This window comes from Leptinotarsa decemlineata, unplaced genomic scaffold, assembly GCF_025532065.1.
Source record: "Leptinotarsa decemlineata unplaced genomic scaffold, Ldec_3_MD MMD2_tig00005002_RagTag_RagTag, whole genome shotgun sequence".
NCBI lineage: Eukaryota > Metazoa > Arthropoda > Insecta > Coleoptera > Chrysomelidae > Leptinotarsa > Leptinotarsa decemlineata.
The window spans coordinates 606,789-620,788 of record NW_027412614.1 but is presented as its reverse complement, the minus strand read 5'-3'; the positions used below and the strand labels follow the sequence as shown (position 1 = coordinate 620,788).

The window sequence follows — 14,000 nt, the reverse complement described above, 5'->3', positions numbered from 1 at the left end:
AAAGTAAGATGTTGTTCCTGCTACTATTCCCAACTCCTTGGTGATGACCTTGATAGCGTAGCAGCCAGAAGCAAGTTTTTTGTTGGGATATTTCAGAGTATTATCAATCCACAATGCCAAGTATTTGGTGCACGTGTTATTTTCGATGACATGCTTCTGGAGACTTAGCTTTCCTGAAACAAATTAAATCGAAATTATGTTAGTATTATTCACATTGAAATATAAAGAATTTGAAGCACACCAAGATTTAACTTTCTCTAAATCAGTTTCAATTATATTTCTCAGAGAGTCTGTATTATTTCCATGCCAAAGTAAAGTTGTATCGTCTGCAAACATTGTAAACTTTTCTTGTATGTCGATATTAGATATGTCATTCACATAGATAATGAACAAAATGGGACCGAGCACTGATCTTCGGAGGACTCCACAGGTGATTTTCGAAAGACTATAATTTATGTTCTGCAACTTCACCATTTGAATTCTATCTGAAAGATATTATCGGAACCAATTAATGATTGTTCTTTTGATTCTATAAAGGAATAATTTTTTCAACAGCACTCTGTGATCAACGCAATTAAAGGCTTTAGAAAAGTCGCAGAATACTGTCGCAGCCACTAAACTGCGTAACCGTGCTGCCCAGTCTTTCAGACTTTCATTCGCCATTATTCATGATTGAGAAATTTTTCTGACCAGTCCGAACACATAGAATCAAATTCCTGGATATGAACGCCTCATTGTTTTCCCGCCATTTTGATTCATACAAAATCTCAGCAATATGGAAAATCAGGAAAATCATTTTGTATTTCATTAAATTTTTCAAATTTTAAGTCTGGGAAGTCAATAGATTTTTCAATTGCGTTTCCATTCACGGTTCATGGTGAACATTTTCCTTTTTCATTTATTCTTACAAGAGCATTTGGAAGTCTAACTTTGTCTTTTTCAATAGCTAACAAAATAGCTTCTGTGTTTCGTAGTTTTGAATTTAATTTGAATATTTTTCTACTCTCCGTTCGATTTTCATGTTGTAAATGGGAATTTCGTCTGTCTTCTGAATATTCATAATAGTCGTATTTACTTTCAAAGAAGCACTTACCAAAAATATCATTTATTTCAGTATATGATGTTTCAGGGTTAGAGTGACTTCATTCTAACTTTGTTTCACTTCTGGTTTTTGATCTTCAATCTTTTTTGTTGCTTTTCACAACGGAATTGTACCATAATTTAATTGTTGATCTTTTATATCTACTACTACTAAAATTCCGTCAAAATCGATATCGAAATCGTGTATATAAACTTTATGTTCAACTTTGTTTTTTCCAATAGATAATAATATGGATTCAGTAATTGCTACCTCTCCTTTTGTTACTCCAGTTATTTCAATATTTTTTTTAATCGTTTTGAATAATTCTCTACAGTTTTTTTTTTTGAAAATTGATATTTCTGCTCAGGCATCAATTAATATTTTAAAGTTACTTAAACTGTTTATTGCATAATAAAGATTGCTCAGAATCGGTTTCGTACGAATAAATGTTCATTGTTCGAGCGGGACTCGTATTCGTCCCCATCAACATCCTGGTACCTAACGGAAGGCTAAATGCCGGACGGCCGATTACCTGAAGGTACTATAAAATTACCGGATATCATGAAATGAATCAGTGTACGTTTTGAACTAGTGCTGATTGGTTTATCGAATAATTGTGAATTTAAAAGAATTTATTCTTAGAAGTTAAGAATTTATCATTTCAACTAAACTTTTGGACACAAATGGAGGCCAGGCAAAACAATATTATTAACGGGGAAAATATTGATGCAAATCATCTTTCGCTTGTTCGAGAAGAAGCTCGACACAATGCTAATGTAGGGAAAAATATTGATGCGTATCAATTTTCGCTTGTTCGAGATGGTGAGACAGCTTTCCGTGTCGTATGGAACCCTGTACAAAAGATGGGTGATAAAGGCGATATTCCTTCCTGCGAAGTTGACACTTGTGATTATAAATGCGAACCGTGCGGTAAATGTTTCACGAAAGCGAGTTATCTACGACAACATATGAATATAATTCATGGTGAGTACAGACCGTTCAAATGTAGGATATGTGGCAAGAAGTTTGTTACTTACGAATTACTACAACAGCATTCCGGACGACATAATTCAGACAAACCATACAAATGTGAGGTTTGTCCTAAACAATACAATTATAAAACCGATCTAAAGCGGCATATGTTCCACCATACGGACGTCAAACCTCACCTTTGTGACAAATGTGGAAAAGGATTTACTAGGAAGGATCACATGAGGCAGCACCAGTTGTCACATTGATCGCTTTAAATTATATGTGATATGTAAGAAATGTAGCTCTGTAATATAATGTACAATACAACTTTGATCAAAATTTGTTTTAATTTCTACCTCTCCATCAATTCATCATTTTAACGAAACTTTCGGTATCAGTATCTTCACAGAAAATTTCCTGCGATACAACTGAAAGAGTGACCATCAATTTTGGAACGGGCACACTTGGTAAAATTGAAGGTCGCCTCTTTCAGTTGTATTGCCAATTGTATATGCAGGAAATTTTCTGTGAAGAATCCTACACTGAAGCCTGTCGGATATAATCCAACGTCCTTCGTGGTATTAGCCAGAGGAGTGGTTGTTTTCTGATAGGCGTCAGTCCATTCAACCTAGGTATATTCGAGACTAGCTTGATCTTTTGAAGTTCATTTCTTTAGATTGTTTGCTGCCAGTCTTCAAGCCTAGCCCAGTGACTACTCAAAAAATAAGAGATATGTTGGCTTTGATGACATGCCAGTATTTTTACTGAAAATGGTTCTCTCTTATATGATATCTCCTTTGATCTATCTTGTGAACCTCTCATTTTCAAATTGTAATTCACCAGATTACCTAAAGACTGGCAAGGTCGTTACGATTTTAAAAAAAGGGCCGACCAACAACTGGTTAGTAATTATCATCCCATAACTATTTAAAGAGGCTGACTTCTCACTTGAAGCCAAATCATTTGATGATCGACAACCAGCATGGATTTCAGTGCTGTTCACTAATTTTATGAAAATCTGACTAACTGGGTTGGTGCGGGTGGGTGCCCTGTTGGGATATTCTGTAATCTAAGCAGGACTCTCGACTGCGTCAACCACACAACCCCAATAACTTAATTATTCAAAATTTGGAGTTGGTTTATCATTCGACTTAACCCAGCATCTGGATACCGAGCGCCCTCTCGTCGTAGCATCAACTTGTCATGGTAATGCGGGGCTCTGTCATGATGGACCTTCTTTCCCTAGCTACTCGTAGGACCTTTATGGACGGAGTCCATACAACGGGCCTCCCTGTAAATATAGTTCAAGAGCTAGTCTACAGAGGAGATGGATGTCGAGTTTACGACTCCAACGGGCCTCCCTGTAAATTTAGTTCAGGGGCGAGTCTACAGAGGAGATTGATGTCGAGTTTACAACTCTAATTGAACACTCTGTAAATTTAATTCGGGAGCGAGAGCTGTGGCGTACGCAGAATCAGAATGGAAAGATTGTCGTGGGTATCACGGTGGAAATCTTGCAACTTGGCTATCCGACTACCTTACTAACAAAGCATATACTTTGTGCTTGCCCCGCTGGGGACCGAATCAGGTCTTTAGAGTTCGGCAGAGCCATAACCTTACCATCTGAACTGAAAGATCACTCACCATATAAGCTAATCGACTTCGTTAAGAAGCTGGGTTAGTTTGGCCACAATAAACCCTTGCGGGTTGTGGTGGAGGGTCGAATAGACCCACTCACTTCGGACCTAACCAACCTTAGCATCTAAGTATACTCAATTATATGGCTTGTCTATTGTCAATAACTTGACCTGAAGACCAATGAATGAATTTAGACTTTTTTTCAGAAATATGAGATTACTTGTGATGAAGAAACAGCTGATAATGTTATATTATATACATGTCAAATCTCGACTGAGATGGGGGTCATCCACTTGTTTTAATTATGTGTTTATATCACAGAAAAATTGATACCTTGTATCACTGGTGTCTCTTACATCTCTAGTTGTGAAGATTTATCTGAAACTTATCAAATCTTAACCTTGCCGTGTTTGTATATATTTGAAGTGTGTGTTTCTGTATTTAGTAATTCAAATCTTCAAAAACTAATAAGCAAATACACACTATCAATTGGAAGCAGCGAAATGACTTACATGTGACATTTTCAAGGAGTACTCTTTTATATAAGTCATCACTTATAATGGTGTGACGGGAAAGTTCGTACAATAGTAGTTGTTTTCTGTTGGGCGTCAGTCCATTCAATCTATTGTGTAGGTATATTCAAGACTAGCTTGAACGTTTGAAGTTCATTTTTTTAGATTTGTTCACTGCCAGTCTTCAAGCCTAGCCCACTGACTAATAAAAAAATAAGAGATCTGTTAGCTTTAATGACATGCCAGTATTTTTACTGAAAATGGTTTTCTCTTATATGATATCTCCTTTGACCTATCTTGTGAACCTCTCATTCTCAAATGGAAGTTCACCAGATTACCTAAAGACTAGCAGGGTCGTTCCGATTTTAAATTGTTCAAGTATAAGGTTTTCCTGAAAGGCAATAAAAACCAAAACAATAATATTCCTGTAATAAAATAATTTTTCCGTAGGGTAAACTATACAGTGGTTGGCCCCCACGTAGTCATTGGCCATGCATTTTTCAAACGCTTATAACAACTGTAATCCATACTGTCCGAATACACCGGTGGCGTTAAAACAAACCTAAACTATTCTCTATCACTAGATAATATCAAATTTCACAGTTGGCATAATTGCGCAAAAATGGCGGTAATCTCCTTTCATGGTGCATAACTCGTGTGTGAAAACAGTGTTTTGCTAAGAAAAGTGTGATTTGAGGTGAGTCAAGTCACGTAATTTTGTACAAGCAATATGTGGTATAGTTGTTTTTTATTGTTTGTATTGCATTATATATTGATTTTCGACCATTTATATGGCTCCAACCTCTAAATCTCAATTTATTATGGGGGCCAATGATTGCCTGGAAATATTAGCAATAAACAGTTAATGGCCCCTAGGCCAATGACTATAAAATCTATTGTACTCGAATATGATTGTTATGAACATGACAATGATCAAGTAAACAAGGATAGGTATGATTAAACTATGCAATGAAGGCGTTAAAATATATGTACACAGTTGTTGGCCGGAGGCCAATAACTGTAATCAACTGGGGCCAATCACTGTATTTCTGTGCTTTTTCAGCTGTGCAAAATGCCTAAAGTTGAAGAGGGTGGTCGCTATTCCAAAAAATATAGCGAGCAGCAGCTGCAAAGTGCTTTGAAAACAATTAATGATGGGGTACCACTCAGAGAGGCCGCCAGACATTTCAGTATTCCTCGAGCAACCCTACAATTCAGGAGGAGTGATAAGTTCACAAAAATAAGTCCGGGTCCACCTCCCATACTGACCAGTACAGAAGAAGAGCTTCTGGTCAAATGGGTAGTGGAAAATGCGCAAAAAAGGTTTCCGAGACGAAAGGAATATCTCCAGTCGGCCGTCAAATCAGTTTTAGAGAAAGTACCACGAAAATTTAAGGATAATTATCCACATGAGGGATGGTATAAAGCCTTTCTTCGACGCCACACCATTTTATCAATTCGAACACCTGAGGCTGTTTCCTCCGCTAGTTCCAACGTATCAGAGAAAGACATTAGAAAATGGTTTTGAGACATTAACATCTATTTGGTATCTAAGGAATATGATGAGATATTGATTGATCCCTCAAGAATTTTTAATGGTGACGAAACTTGTTTCAATTTATGTCCAAAGAATTCAAGAGTGTTGGCACCAAGGGGTTCTAAGAATATCTACGAGGTAGAACACGCCTCTTCTAAACAGAATATTACAGTTATGTTCACCTTTTCTGCCACAGGTCTTACAACACCACCAATGATCATATATCCGGGAAAAAGATTGAAGGCTGAAATTGCTGCATCCGTTCCACCTGAATGGGGAATAGGTATAAGCGATACGGGATGGATGAAAGCAGAAGTTTTCCAAGATTATATTTGCAATGTCCTACATCCCTCCTTGGTGAAAAATAATATTAAGTTTCCTATAATCCTTTTTGTAGATGGTCATAGCACCCACCTGACATACGAATTGAGTGATATCTGTAAAGAATTGAAAATTATTTTGATTTGTCTTTATCCCAACGCTACTAGAATCCTTCAACCAGCAGATGTATCTGCTTTCAAGCCAATCAAAAGTGGCTGGAAAAAAGTAGTTTTGAAATGGAGGACAGACAATTTGAATTGTATTCTTGGAAAAGATAAATTCGCACCCATTTTAGAGGAAGTGGTCAAAGATTATGCAAGGGAGAAGACTATAACTGACGGGTTTCGCGCCACTGGATTATATCCTTTCAATCCAGACTCGATAGATTTTTCAAAATGTTTGGGGGGACAAAATCAAAAACAAGAGGATGAAAAGTATAATAGACAGCCACAACCAATGGGCTACGAAACCTTTCAAAATATCCTAGGTGAAGAGAAAATTAAACTGTTTCAAAACTTCTGTGGAAAAACTGATGATGACTGTACAGATTTCATTCTGCTTCATAAACTGTGGAAAGAATTTCATACTGTGCGGAAAGAACCAGAGAAAAACACAAGTAGGGGAGAAAGTAACGAATTGGATCCAACTGAATATCAAGACGAATTTAATTTAACTACCATTGAAAACCAACTGGAGTTAGGACAAAATAATATACATATGAGTGAACCATCGGTACCGACAGAGCCTAATCTTGAAGATCTAGACCGGGAATATTTTGAATGGAAGAGAATTGGAAAAGACAGGTACAAAAGATATTGAAGAAAGAAAAGACGATAGAGAATAAAAAAAGAAACCTGTAAGAAAGGAAATGAGAAAATCGAACAAAAAGAACATTGTTGAATGTGTATCGAAAATGGAAAATGCAGAAGTATCGCAAAGCATGCAGCGTGTTACAAAAAACTTGTTTCAAAACGAGTCCAGGACACAATCAGATCAAAAACTCAATCAAAACACACAGTCGTTCACACTGAAAAATTCTAATTCCATAAATATCATTTCCGAAGTTATTTTCAACCCCAATGAAGAATACCCTTTGAAAAATCTGATAAAAGAAGTTGGGATATCGGAGGAGCTCAATATCAAGATATCTGTTGGACTATGCTATATTTGCGCAAATAATCTTTCACCAATTATTTTGGAATCAAGTGCCAGGAATGTGCCAGATCTTACCATATTCAATGTATGAAAAGACACAACTTACATCAATCAAATTCTGCAATTTTCCATTGCAAAACGTGTTTGAAGAAACAACAAATTGTATAAATCTTATCTAATCTAATGAAATCCAGAATTAATGACTCAACTATATATTTATTAGCACTTTGATATTCACTCACTTATGTTTTAGAGTTCCAAAATAAATTGGTAATTATGGGCCAATAACTACAATATCACATGGCCAATCTCTGTAGTATAGCGGCCAATTACTGTGGATTCGAATATTTTCATTTTGGGACGTTCAAAATATGTTTTTGTTTATTATCAGAATGATCCAATTGTGTTTAAGAAGAAGCTCAAAGTTTACTCTATAAATCAAAACATAGTGAATTGCGTTTTATGATCAAATATGACTTCTGTTCATATTTACAAAAATGACAGACCTTAAAGGGCCAATAACTACCCCAAATACCCTAGACCGATTACGCATTTCATATTCAAATCTATATAGGGCTTCATCCAACATGAATGCTTGAACCTCAATACTATATGTGTGTTCATCACTAACAAGCCATGATTGACAGCTTGCTGTAAGTTTCTATAGTGAACAATATATTTTCTTTTATCGTTTAAATTTGGAATTAATTTGGGAACTTTCGAATTTGCATATGGTTCATTTGGATTATAATTCGGTAAAAATGTATTGTTTGCTTTATGTTTCCTTTCACTACATTGACTGATTCCACCGCGAATACCTTTCTGAAAGAAGTGAACTATATCAATGTCAGTTAGTAATTCTAATTCAATATTAGTATATTTCAACATGGCATCCCATGATAATCCTGGTGCGGTGAAGTAATGTGCCGGATCCAATTTATATTTATCAACAGATATATTTCTAAAGTTTTCAAAAATGTCACATAATAGTTACACATCTGACTTTAAATATAAATCAGAGTATTCACCCAAATTCTGACATTCGAACAAATTCCAAACAAGTTGAGCTCTCCCATAATCATTATCTGATATATGTTCACAATTGAGTTTATCATAAAATTGATTTTTGGTTGGAAGTCTTGGATGATTCAGTTTGTCGATGTCATCAACAAAATTATAGGGAAATACACCTTTCTTTCTCATTAAATTGAAATTTTCAATTTGTGGGAAATGTTTGCGCATCTCGATACACTGATCAGATGTTAAATTGGCTCCTAAATTCTCCAAAGAACTAGGCATGAATCTGAAACTATCAAACCATGAGAGATATATTTCTCATTAGTTTGTGGGATGACATCCACTTTATCTTTGTTTTTATACAATTCCTTCATGAATATGACAATCATATCCACTCAGATTGTGAAAATGATAGGAATGAAATTTGGTAATTTTGAATTCAAATTACATGATGAATGAGCAGCAGGGACCTTTTTTTTTCCTGTGAGATAACAATGATCTCACTTCAACTTCCCCATCATTGAATTGTTCATAAATATTTTTCAAATCATCTTCAGTTTTGCTGACGGATTTCTGGGCTGCATCCACCCCTATACAATACAAATTTTGACAAATCATCATTGTATGAACATTTAATCAAATAAGCAAATGAATAAGCTCATGTTTGAATGTCTTGATCGAATACGAGTATCAGGATTTGGCTCAGTGGTTTGAATCGGCTTAAGTATTGATTCAAAATCAGCATACACTACAAAAGGTACCTTCATTTGTTTCTCGAAGTTTTCAAACATTAGTATATTTTCAGGTACCATTTTCCCATATTTATTGACTTTGAAATTGGTTGATGGTGTTGTAGTACTCAAGTGATTACAATCATTTATCTTATAACGCAATAGTAATTGCTCATTGGAAAAATATAATAAACATCCATCACAAAAATATTTCTTATGTTCATGAGCTGATAATTGGCTTGAAACTTATCTTGAAAGATTTTTGATCCAACAATAATGACTATTACCGAAATCATCTGTGATAAGTAACAAATTGACATGTCTCCTAAGTCTTCTCTGAGAGTAACGTAATGGTCCAATTAATTCATACACTATTTTACCCCTCTCGAATTTACTTTCTAAACAGTACACATTAACTGAAATATCATTCTTGTCCTCAAATTTCACAATATCCTCCAAATTTACCGGAAAATTCATATCTGTTACATCTATGACAGTATTGAAATGTGGATATGATGAAACTTCTGACGTTCTATCGATTGCAGCATGTAGTGCTGATGTGATAGCCCATGCAAAACAATGCTGATCTTCATTACGGACATTAACCACGGCCTTCCAACGCTCTATATATTCAGGTAGCTTCAAATATGAACATCCACTCAGCGGGCTGTATTTATTGATGTTCACCTCCAGAAACATGATTTTTTCACAAGTCCAACCTCAAATACAAATCAAAATTACTGATACATCCAATAACTTGATAGAAATGCTTACCTGAATCACGTTCCTGGAATTCTGTTGTTTAAGCGATAATTTCATTTCGAAATCCATCAAATAAGGAATTCAAATCAGTAGATTGGTCAACTGTTCTATTCTGAGAGTTAAATGATTTGGTTCCCTTCAGTTCTTGCGTTTGCAGAATATAACTCCCAAATACTTCCATATTCACTTTGATGATTTTGAGAACCCTGATAGCTGATTCCAATAATTCAATAACTTTCTGCCTGATTTCGTTAAAGAATAACATGTAATCGGTGGAAACAATGGAAATCTGCACCCTGTATGTAGCAATCCAACGCTTGAAAGCACTATTTATAATTTCAAGACCATCACTGATTGTACACATGCATTATTCTTATGTTGCAGACTTCTATTGGGAGAATTCACTTGAATCAATGGAATCGTCACATTACAACAATTACATGTGTACATAGGTGTTGCAGCGTCATCTAATCTCACTCGTTTCACTGATGGACCTCCTTGGCAACTCTGGAGCTGATGACGACGAAGGTTGTCACTACGAGTAAAAGATTTACCGCATTCACAAGAATACATTTTCTATGATATGTTCTCACTAACTCACTCGATGAAAACTGACATAACCAATACTCGCCCGCTTCTTGAATAGCACAGTCCTCGCCGCCTGCGCATCACCATCGGGAGTGTGGGTAGAGTCATGCTTTACGTCACTGCCATCACCACATCGAGGGAGGTAAGAGCACATCGATGGATACGCATTACTCAACCACCCGCCTTGGAGTGCACATCTAGCTCTCCTACCGTTGAACGGTTGCTGCTGGGGTAGAGCGATGCGTTACGTCACAGCCTTCTCTAAATCGAGAGAGGTGAGGGCAGACCGATGAATACGCATTACTCAGCCACACGTCGTGGAGTGAATATCTTGCTCTCTTACCGATGAACGGTTGCTGCTGTGTCGTCACACCACTACTAACTTGATGGAACATTCATTACTTGGAGGATCTTCGAAGTATGTTTGTACATAGACAAGCACATGATGAAACCCTGTACCGTACATTCCCACACACACACACACAGTCTCATATGAAAAAAAATCACCAGACACTTCAAGGTCACATTGCCTTGACTTCACTAAACAACAACAAAAAAAAAGCAATTATTACGTCATAGTTGTGGGGGGAGGCTTAGAACCGCTCAAATCTCCTACTGTACGAATAGAATAAGAAAAAAATATCCGATTAATTTCATTTGTCGATATAAAAAATCAATAACAATTTACAGTTGTTTTTTTTATTCATAATGCACTTATCTAACCATTTTTAAAATTGAACAATCTTTAAACTTCTTTTCGTATTTTGAGAACGCATCCAATAATTTTAAAACTCCATAGCTTATCGATGAGATTCATATTTTTTTTTATAAATATGAAGAAGTAGAAAGCCAAAGCTTCTCTCAACTAGTACTTGATGCATCAGATTGATGTATGAGTAATTGTTTGTGCAATGGGACAATCCCACGAAGACTGTGGTCGCACATTATAAACGAAGTCTCACGAAAGCTTTCTGATAATCTACAGATTAACTGTCAACAACTGACAGCGGAAACTGTGGATCATTTCTAATCCGAATAAATAACTGTTTAATACCCACAACACAACTTTGACACGGAAACTGTGTTTTGAAAACTTTTTTAATTCAAATACTGTAAAGAATTTATAAACGCCCTAAGAAGCCATCTTATGGCGAAACACGTGTTTCGTTTTGAGAATCTGTTAGGTGAATATCTCACACTGAAGTGATTTTGAATACATAAACTTTGAAACATTTGAAATTTACAAAAAATCAAAGTTGTTAGCATGTGTTAAAAGCGAAAAAATATACGTTTCTGATTCGGTAAAAACATAAAGTTCGTACAACACTTTTTCTTTCTTTGAATTATTTTATTTTTTCATAGTCGAACAATTTTACATGCAAATATATAAATTTTATGTAAGTCCAGTTACTGCGCTGGTGGAAGACGAATCAAAATTCTGTAAAGAATTTACACACGCCCTAAGAAGCCATTGTATGGCGAAACACGTGTTTCGTTTTGAGAATCTGTTAGGTGAATATCTCACAATGAAGTGATTTTGAATACGTAAGCTTTGAAACATTTCAAAATTACAAAAAATTAAAGTTTTTAGCATGTGTCGAAAGCAAAAAAATATACGTTTCTGATTCAGTAAAAACATAAAGTTCGAACAACACTTTTTCTTTCTTTGAAATACTTTATTTTTTCATAGTCGAACAATTTTACATGCAAATATATAAATTTTATGTAAGTCCAGTTACTGCGCTGGTGGAAGACGAATCAAAATTTCACAATCCATGATGATTGTGATGAACAACAGCATGATGAGGCTGTTGTTCTCCTCATAAGAGCACACTAAGGAAACTTAATCACCTTGATGATTACTTCTGCCATGATTCCAACTAACGAATCGTAGGAATATAATAGTAGTGGTAAGAACACTGACACTATCAGTTGAACACAATCAAAACACTTTTACAACTGGGTCCATGTTCCTGGAATATCTTATATATGCTTGTACAACCCCCTCCTGTGTCATTAGAGTACCTGATTACCAGAACCAACCCTGAGCACAAATACCAACCATAAGATTACAAAAATAGGAGTATATTGAAGCCATTCGCAATGCAGCAGAATCGTTCGAAAATTTGGGAGTATCATAGAATGAAAACAATCATATTCAAACATTTCACTACATTACTGAAAATTTTTCACAACACCAAACTGCTATTTTACCACCTCGACACCTTCAAGAGGAAGAGGAAGCTCAGTAAATTAGTATGCCAAACTAGTCCTTTATAGTAGTTTCATTGCTCAGTAACCAACTAGATACGTGCTTTGAGACTTACGCGGGTATAAAAAATGAAAAAAACAGTTTCTGATTACCTTATCTTGAAATAACAAAATATATTTTTTCAAATGATAGCTTAACTTATGGTGATTTTGGCAAGAGTTGCAAAACTTTCTTGCATTTCGATTGTTTGAATTTGATAGCTGAAAAAATGTAGGGAAAAAGTTAGTGATGTGCCGATGTGTTAGCGGTTTTATTCAAGTCAGACTCGATTCCTGCTTTAGAACTCGCCTACTCGAATACCAATTTATTTTGATTCGAGTACGCCAGATTCGATTCCGGTACTCGAGTTAGGAAGCATCGATTCGTACTCGCTAACCCGAGTCCAACTGACTCGAGTCTCGTATTCGAATGTGTTAACTCGCTTGTACAAGCGTTTCCAATCGTACTAATAAAATAAGTAGTATAGCCAACGTGGTTCTAGATACAATGGTAACCATGCCATCGAGCTGTCCATCGATAGCGTAAGGGGTGCGGTTGTTTGGGATGAAGAAGTGTGTCAAAAAGGCGAAGAACAATGGTGTTGACAATGTGTTCTTGAGCAACCCTTGTTCTTGTAGATCGTCAATGACCAGAGGGTTGTAAGAGATGGTCAATGACCAGAGGGTGTTGTAAGAAGAGGCCTCGGCTGGTGTAGATTAGCCGTGTCGTATTAGAGACCTTTTGGCTCAGTGAATCGTCTTCGGCCAACCCTTTTCGGGCAACCCCAGTTCGGAAACCCTCATCAGGCGACCCTTTTCGTTAAAGCATGTACCAGGCGTACGCCAATGTGTTTTATTCGATGACTTTGTCGGTGCGCCAGTTGACCTTGAGACAACTTTGTTGCAGTTAATTAGGATATTTTCGTTGCATTTCGTTGGAATACTTGTTGTTTGCCTGATAATAAACCAGATTAGCTGACCTTAAGGTCATATGTATAAGTAAACATGAATACTTTGTTGCACTTAATTAGGATATTTTCGTTGCATTTCGTTGAAATATTTGCTATTTTACTGATAAAAAACCAGATTAGCTGACCTTAAGGTCATATGTATAAGTAAACATGAATACTTTGTTGCACTTAATTAGGATATTTTCGTTGCATTTTGTTGAAATATTTGTTATTTTACTGATAGAAAACCAGATTAACTGACATTAAGGTCACATGTATAATTAAACTTGAATACTTTGTTGCATTTCGTTGGAATATTTGGTGTTTCACTGATAATTAACCAGATTAGCTGACCTTAAGGGTCATATGTATGATTGAACATGAATATTGTGAAAAAGGAAATACGTAATTTATTAACGTTTATTAATTAGTAGGTATTCACAATGTATGGGTTATTTTCAAAAATTCATCTTTTTTAGACGACAA

The 14,000-nt window shown here is 35.9% G+C and overlaps 1 pseudogene; it reads left to right on the top strand.

Moving 5' to 3' along the window:
* The first annotated feature begins 4,646 nt into the window (after positions 1 to 4,646).
* Positions 4,647 to 7,622, top strand: LOC141484193 (uncharacterized; annotated as a pseudogene).
* Positions 7,623 to 14,000: the final 6,378 nt, after the last annotated feature.